This window comes from Eptesicus fuscus, chromosome 2 (genome assembly GCF_027574615.1).
Source record: "Eptesicus fuscus isolate TK198812 chromosome 2, DD_ASM_mEF_20220401, whole genome shotgun sequence".
NCBI classification, from domain to species: Eukaryota; Metazoa; Chordata; class Mammalia; order Chiroptera; family Vespertilionidae; genus Eptesicus; species Eptesicus fuscus.
Genome location: NC_072474.1, coordinates 33,009,023 through 33,015,898, shown reverse-complemented (window position 1 = coordinate 33,015,898; position 6,876 = coordinate 33,009,023).

The window sequence follows — 6,876 nt, the reverse complement described above, 5'->3', positions numbered from 1 at the left end:
TTAAAACTATTTCACTAAATTGTCAGAAATAGGTATTAATATACACATAAGAATATTTTATGTGTTGAAGCAAAGGATTGCTTGGAATACTACTCTGCCATAAAAAAGATAAAATATTTCCATTTGCAACAACATAGATGTATCTTGAGGGTATTATGCTAAGTGAAATAACTTAGACAAAAAAAGAGACAAAAACATGATTTTACTTATATAAAACAAAAAACTAACCAATAGCCCAGCTGGTGTTGCTCAGTGGTTGAGTGTTCACCTATGAACCAGGAGGTCATGGTTCCATTCCAGGTCAGGGCATATGTCCAGGTTGTGGGTTTGATCACCAGTGTGGGGTGTGCAGGAGGTAGCTGATCAATGATTCTCTTTGATAATTGATGTTTCTCTCTCTCCTTTTCCCTTCCTCTCTGAAATGATTAAAAATATAGTTTTAAAAAGGTAACAAATAAACAAAACAAAAACAAATTCATAGACATGATAGATTGATGGTTTCCAGAAAGGAAAGGAGGTGGGAAGAGGGCTAAATGGGAAAGGAGGTAAAATGTATGGTAATGGATAGAAAGTAGACATTTGGTGGTGACCACAAAATTGAGTATACAGATATCAAATTATAATATTTTATACATGGAATTTATATAATGTTATTAACCAATCTATCCTATATAATAAAAGCCTAGGTGGTGTCACGTCCTTGTGTGATGCCCTCGCGCAACGTCATCACAAGATGGCTGCCACAAATGGCCAGCACAAGATGGCTGGCAGGGGAGGGCAGTTGGAGGTGACCAGGCCAGCAGGGAGGGCAGTTGGGGGTGATTGGGCTGGCAGGGGAGCAGTTAGGCATAAATCAGGCCAGCAGGAGAGCAGTTAAGAGGCGATTAGGCTGGCAGGCAGGTGAGTGGTTAGGATCCAGCAGTCCTGGATTGTGGGAGGGGTGTCTGATTGCCAGTTTAGTTTAATCTCTGACTAAACTGGCAGTCAGAGATTCCCCCAAGGGGTCCCAGGTTGGAGAGGGTGCAGGCCTGGCTGAGGGATATCCCCCTCCCATGCATGAATTTCATTTCATGCACCGGGCCTCTAGTGTGTGTGTGTGTGTGTGTGTGTGTGTGTGTGTGTGTGTGTGTATGTGTGTGTATATATATATATATATATATATATATATATATATATATACCAGTAAAATGCTAATATGCAAAGTGTCCCCTCGGGAGTTCGATTGGGAGACTGGGAGTTCAGTTGCTTGCTATGATGTGTGCTGAATACTGGGGTGGCGTGGAACATGGTGGGTGACCAGTGGTGGCAGCGGGGTGCTGAGGGAGTGAGGGAAGGAGGGGCGGAGGGGCGGGGGGGCAGGGAGAACCACATGCATGGGTGGCAAGGGAAGGAGGAGGCAGGGAGGCCAGGAGGCGGGGAGCCTGATCGGCCCTGATCACTGGCCAGGCATAGGGACCCTACCCATGCACAAATTTTGTGCACTAGGCCTCTAGTGTTACATAAATTAAAAAAGAAAAGCATTGCTATACATTTTAGTTTTAAGGAGAAAAATATTCTTTTTATTTTCTTGGGTCACATGTGGAAGCATCTTTATCCTTTATATACATTATTGCTCTATTGCAATGTTTCTCTCTGGTCTTGTGAGCATGACCAAGTCAGCATAGAGAGAAGAGGTAATGAAATCAAGTACTGGCATAAGCACATATCAATTCTCCACAAATGCAGAGGCTTGGAATTGTAGTTCATTCATTGATAATTCCCCTGTTCTTTGTTTAAACCATTAAACCACGTAAGTAACATACTCTTTCTCTTCCTTGGAAGTCACCCATGTTCAGCTAGGTGGAACAAAAACATTTTACTGTTGGATACAGCCACTTCCTCTTTGTAAAGATGAGTTGACAGAGGCCTAAGAAGATTAAGCAACAGAGTCCATGGATAATTAGGGATTAGGATGGATATATACTGATATTGAAGCAAATGCCTCTTGCTTCTTTTCTTTTATCGTAAAAAAAATACAGATAGTAAGACTCTTTGTACAATAATGATTTTTTAAAAACACAAGAAATAGAAAATACATACGCAGTTGAAAAAGAACTGAAGCAAAGGTGGAAAGTAAAGAATATGCCAGTTCCGAGAGGTTAGAAACAATATGTTTTAATTTATCATGATTCAGAGAGCCTAAGACAACACTATGTTCACCATGGGCTACTTAATCAAAGCACACTTTCTAATTTACCAGTTGAATATCTACTACATGATCATTTTCTTGATGGGCAATATATGGCTTTTTCATTTTTCAATTTCCCATAGGTTGACCTGGTTGATACTCAGTAAACATTTATAATAAATTGAGCAAATATCCAGTGTCATCTTTTCAGAAAGCATTACTTATATTTTTATGGTGACTTTGTATTTTTATTCTGGCATTATGTGCAATTTTGTCTGTTTGTGTGTCTGTGTAAAATAACAGTGTTTACGCTCTCCATAAAGTATACTCTGTTTCAATACCTACCTGTGCAATTATAAGGTGAAAACTAGTTCCCAATGCCACAAGAGCTAAATGACAAATGCAGAACTACTGTGAAAAAATTTTGCTCTTGAGATTGTAATGTCATAGCACTTTGGCGAGGGAAGAAGAAACAATAATCTGATATTCTTTATGTTTAGATATCAGAATTTGGGGTTATTCCTAGTTCCTTTTCTATTGAAAAAAAAATAGATAGGGTAAAATCTAAGTAAAGCGACTTCAGTGTTATTCAATATTTATTAATGGGGAAAGGATATAACTACAGAAATCTATAGAATTATGGATTGATTACTGGTTCAAATGACAGAGTCCTACAGTGAAACCCATAATTTTACATTACACTCTGTAAGAAATGATGTCAGTTCTTCACATATAATGGTATTGCTAGCCCAGAATCTTGTTACCACTCCTAGTTTGAGAGGTTCTGCTTATCCTCACTCATTCTTATTTTGAATCAGGAAGACCCCCTCCCCCAAAGGTTTATTGGCCTTTATTCTTCACATATGAGGTTTTGGTCAATTAGAAACTGAGTAGAATATTTAAGAGTTTAAGAAGAAAAGTAAAATTGGAATGGATCTTTAAAAAATTAAAGCAATGTGCTGTGGTTTGACTTGCATTTAGCTTTTTGTAGCTATTTCTAGTCACTGATTCTATGGAAAGTAGCTTCAGAGTTACTTGCTTGTTACTGGGCAACCATTTATTCCAATTATAACTGAAATGTTCCTAGTAGACAGTTACTGGTAGATAAAAACAGATTTTAAAAAATGAACTATTAAATCCATAGTATTATCTCTTGTTGTATGAGACAGAAATTATTCTAACAATTGACATTTTCTAATGTTCCAAGGTCTTTTTAGACATTTAAAGCGATTGGGGAGCATTGGTGAGGACTCAGGGGAGGAGAGCACAGTTCAGAGCTGTTAAGTGTAAAAATGACACAATTAGAATAGCTACAGAGTCTAGCAGCCAGATTTTACCGGTGTATGGAATGCCACATTCTCAATCAGATGCAAATGGCATCCAATCTTCCCACATTCATAGGAGACTTTTTCTTTAGAAAACATTGCTAATGGACAATTGGTAACTGCATTTTTTTATGCTCTCCCATTACATTTTTAATTATCTATTAAAAACCAAAACCAAACTATCATAGTTTATAAACACTGGAGAACAACAGAAAATATCTCTTGACATTTTATGTGTTTTTAAAGGCAGAGAAAGAGAGAATCTTTGCTCCCAAGGTTCATTTTTTAATCTATTTTTATTTATTTCAGAGAAGAAGGGAGAGAGAGATTGAAACATTAATGCTGAGAGAGAATCATTGATCAGCTGCCTCCTACTGGGGACCGAGCCTGCAACCCAGGCATGTGCCTTGACAGGGAATCTAACTATGACCTCCTGGTTCATAAGTCTACACTGGCCAGGTTGTTCCTAAGATTCTTGATACAAATCCAAGCAAACTTATTGATAAGTCTAAATCTTTCCATGTGTCTACTAGCTTATGAGGCTAGAATCTGGGTAATCTCAAAAAAAGTTTGCCACATGGATATATTCTCAAATGACATGTTTGGTTTGCAAGAAAGAGAAGATTTCTGTTTTCTTCCTTCTTTACAATATAATGCAGTTGAAAATTTACTGATCGTAGTTGCAAATTGACATTAACAAAATTTACATGCACAAAAGGAATAGAGGTACATTGATGGTAAGAGATTTAACCTGCTGAACTTTATCTCATAGTCAACAGTCATGTGTTTTGAAATGTGTCTTAAATGACTTGATCAGCTTTAATAGTGGTAAAAATAGCTAGTTTCTGAAAATTTACACCATCTAGCTTCAGTTTCTCCTCATAACAGAACAACAGGCACGAACACTGTCAGTACCAGCGCCAAGCAGAGTGTACAGAAATACTTGTTGGATTTAATTGGGTTGAATTAAAATTATTCCTTTTAAAGAATAAAGTTAGTATCTCAAGTTCAAAGTCCCTAAATGATCGAGGTTCTCCACCGTTGGATGTCTAATCAACTCCTGGCTAGTTCCAGATGAAAGATATTAAAATACCTTTACTCAGCACCCACTTTAGTCTGTTTCATTATCTGTACTCAGGAAGTCTTGAACAATTACAGTGTAACTAAAAAAAAGTTTCATCATTGCACTTCCTGTTTGATAAGTAAACAACAAAACAGTTATGGTCTCTCACACACCTATTAAAACCCGTAACACCTCTGCAAGGAAGTAACTTGGACAACTCAAGAATTCTCCCTGACAGGACACTGAAACAGCAACCCTAAAAGATCAACAAATTGCCACGGTGTGACAATCTTAGCCCTGCTGCAACTGGGCAGCTAGTCAATTCGCAGAGAGAAGCATCATCAGGGGGACACAGGAATGCTGTTATCACCCATTATAAGTATGACGCGAAGGTCACATATCAGGCAATTACACCTTTTCATTACATGCTAACCCCTCACGGCAGGGAAGCTATGCTTATGATTGCATTAGACAGACAAAGCCTTCAGCTCTTTAAAAAAAAATAAGAAGGAAAAAGCAAAAGAAAAGATTTTTAAAAATTAAATTCGTTTTCTTACCAGCACGTTGCAGCACCAACTCGCTCACAGGAATGTTGCCTTTACAGGTTTCTCTTTTAATTATCCTGGAAGCAGGGGTGGGGGGAAAGTAAAGAAGAAGAAGCAGGGTGGTTAAATTAGCGTGCTGGAATCTTTTCAGTTTGTCGCAGAGTAGAAAAATAAAAAAGGGGAAAAAAGGCTCAGTAATTTAAATTTGCTCTCAGTTCAGTCTGCATCGTTGGGTCCCGCCCCTTCTTCCTGCTGGGTTCCACTACCTGCAAGCCTGGAATTGACAGCTACTGTGCAAACAAAAAAAGGCAACAAGCATGCTGGGACCATTCTGTCTGCAGCTTGGGTCTCACTTGTCCTGAAAACTAAAAATCATCAGTGGAAAGGTATTCTACATTTTCTATTTGAAGCATCTGCATGTAATTCCCTTCCATTTTAATTGATTCATAGCTCGTGGTAATGGGGTCTGATTAGTGGTTGGGTGTTTTTCCTTTTCCTTTTGTCTTTTTCTAACGCTGAATAATAATTATAGTTATTATTATTATTTTTATTTTTGCTGTTGTTACCTGTTTACTGCTGTCCTTTGCATTTCTTACTGTCCTGTCCTCTCTTCCAAGACACATTCTCTCCTGACTTTTCCTTTCATTCATAAACACTGAAATTTCCAGGAATGATGGGAATGTCAATATTACCAGGGATTTTCCTTCTCCTTTGATATCTCTTTTTTAAGCATGTAGTGTTGAGAATTATTCAAGGGACAGAGGGCCTAGAAAGAAGATTCTATAACACCAGAAACTTCTCAGAAGGATCAAATATTAATGCAAATAGCCTTTGCAACCAAATCCAAAATGTTCATTTTTATATTTATGATTTGGAGAAAGATCTAAAAGTCATATAGATAAATGTGGTCTACTTTGCCAATTTAACTTCAGGTGAGTCCAATAGAAAACCACTTTAATTTTAGCAACAAACATAAAACTGTTCCTTAATGTGCAGCACATCATACAGCCCACCCTTCTGCCAGAATGTAAATCGCTTACCCAGAATTTACAATGAGTTTTTTTGGTTGTTTTCTAAAAGTTCATTTCAGATGAGGCTATTATGGACTACATTAGTACTGAAGTTATTTCAAGCGTGCATGTAGTATGCATTTTCTATAGGCTTGCCTCCTTATCTGAAGCACTGATTCTGTAATGGTACATAGCATTAGTTCTCCTAGTAAGACTTTAATTTTTGCTAGATCATTCTATTGCTTTAACATGAGTTCCATGCTGATAGATGTTTCCTGTCACTTAGTTGGGGGGTGGGTTGATTGGCGAGTAAAAGACAAAATGCACATGGTTCTTTGCAAGGGATGAAAACACGATAGTTACTCTTATTGACACAACAGCATTTAATCTACTTCTGTCTCTTAGTTTTATATATTTAAAAAAAAATTTCTTATCCCTACCTCAAGCCATTTAAATGAACTTCACTATTTCTGCATAACTTTTGAACCCTGAAAGCCAAGAATGGGTATGACTTAATGGACTTTAATGCACTTTATAAATATATTTAGAATCTCCTATTTTACAGGTTAGATAAATGAAACAATGTGAACTTACTGTCATATGTTACATCTGAAATGCTTGACCCAATTTACCTGAGAGAAGGTGAGTTACAGCAAGGTGCCTTTTGTCATATAAGGTAACATATTCATAGAATTCAGGGGTTAGGGCATGAACATTGGTGAAGGGGGGCATTTTTTTCTTTTTAAAATTTTTAATTTAAGTCAGA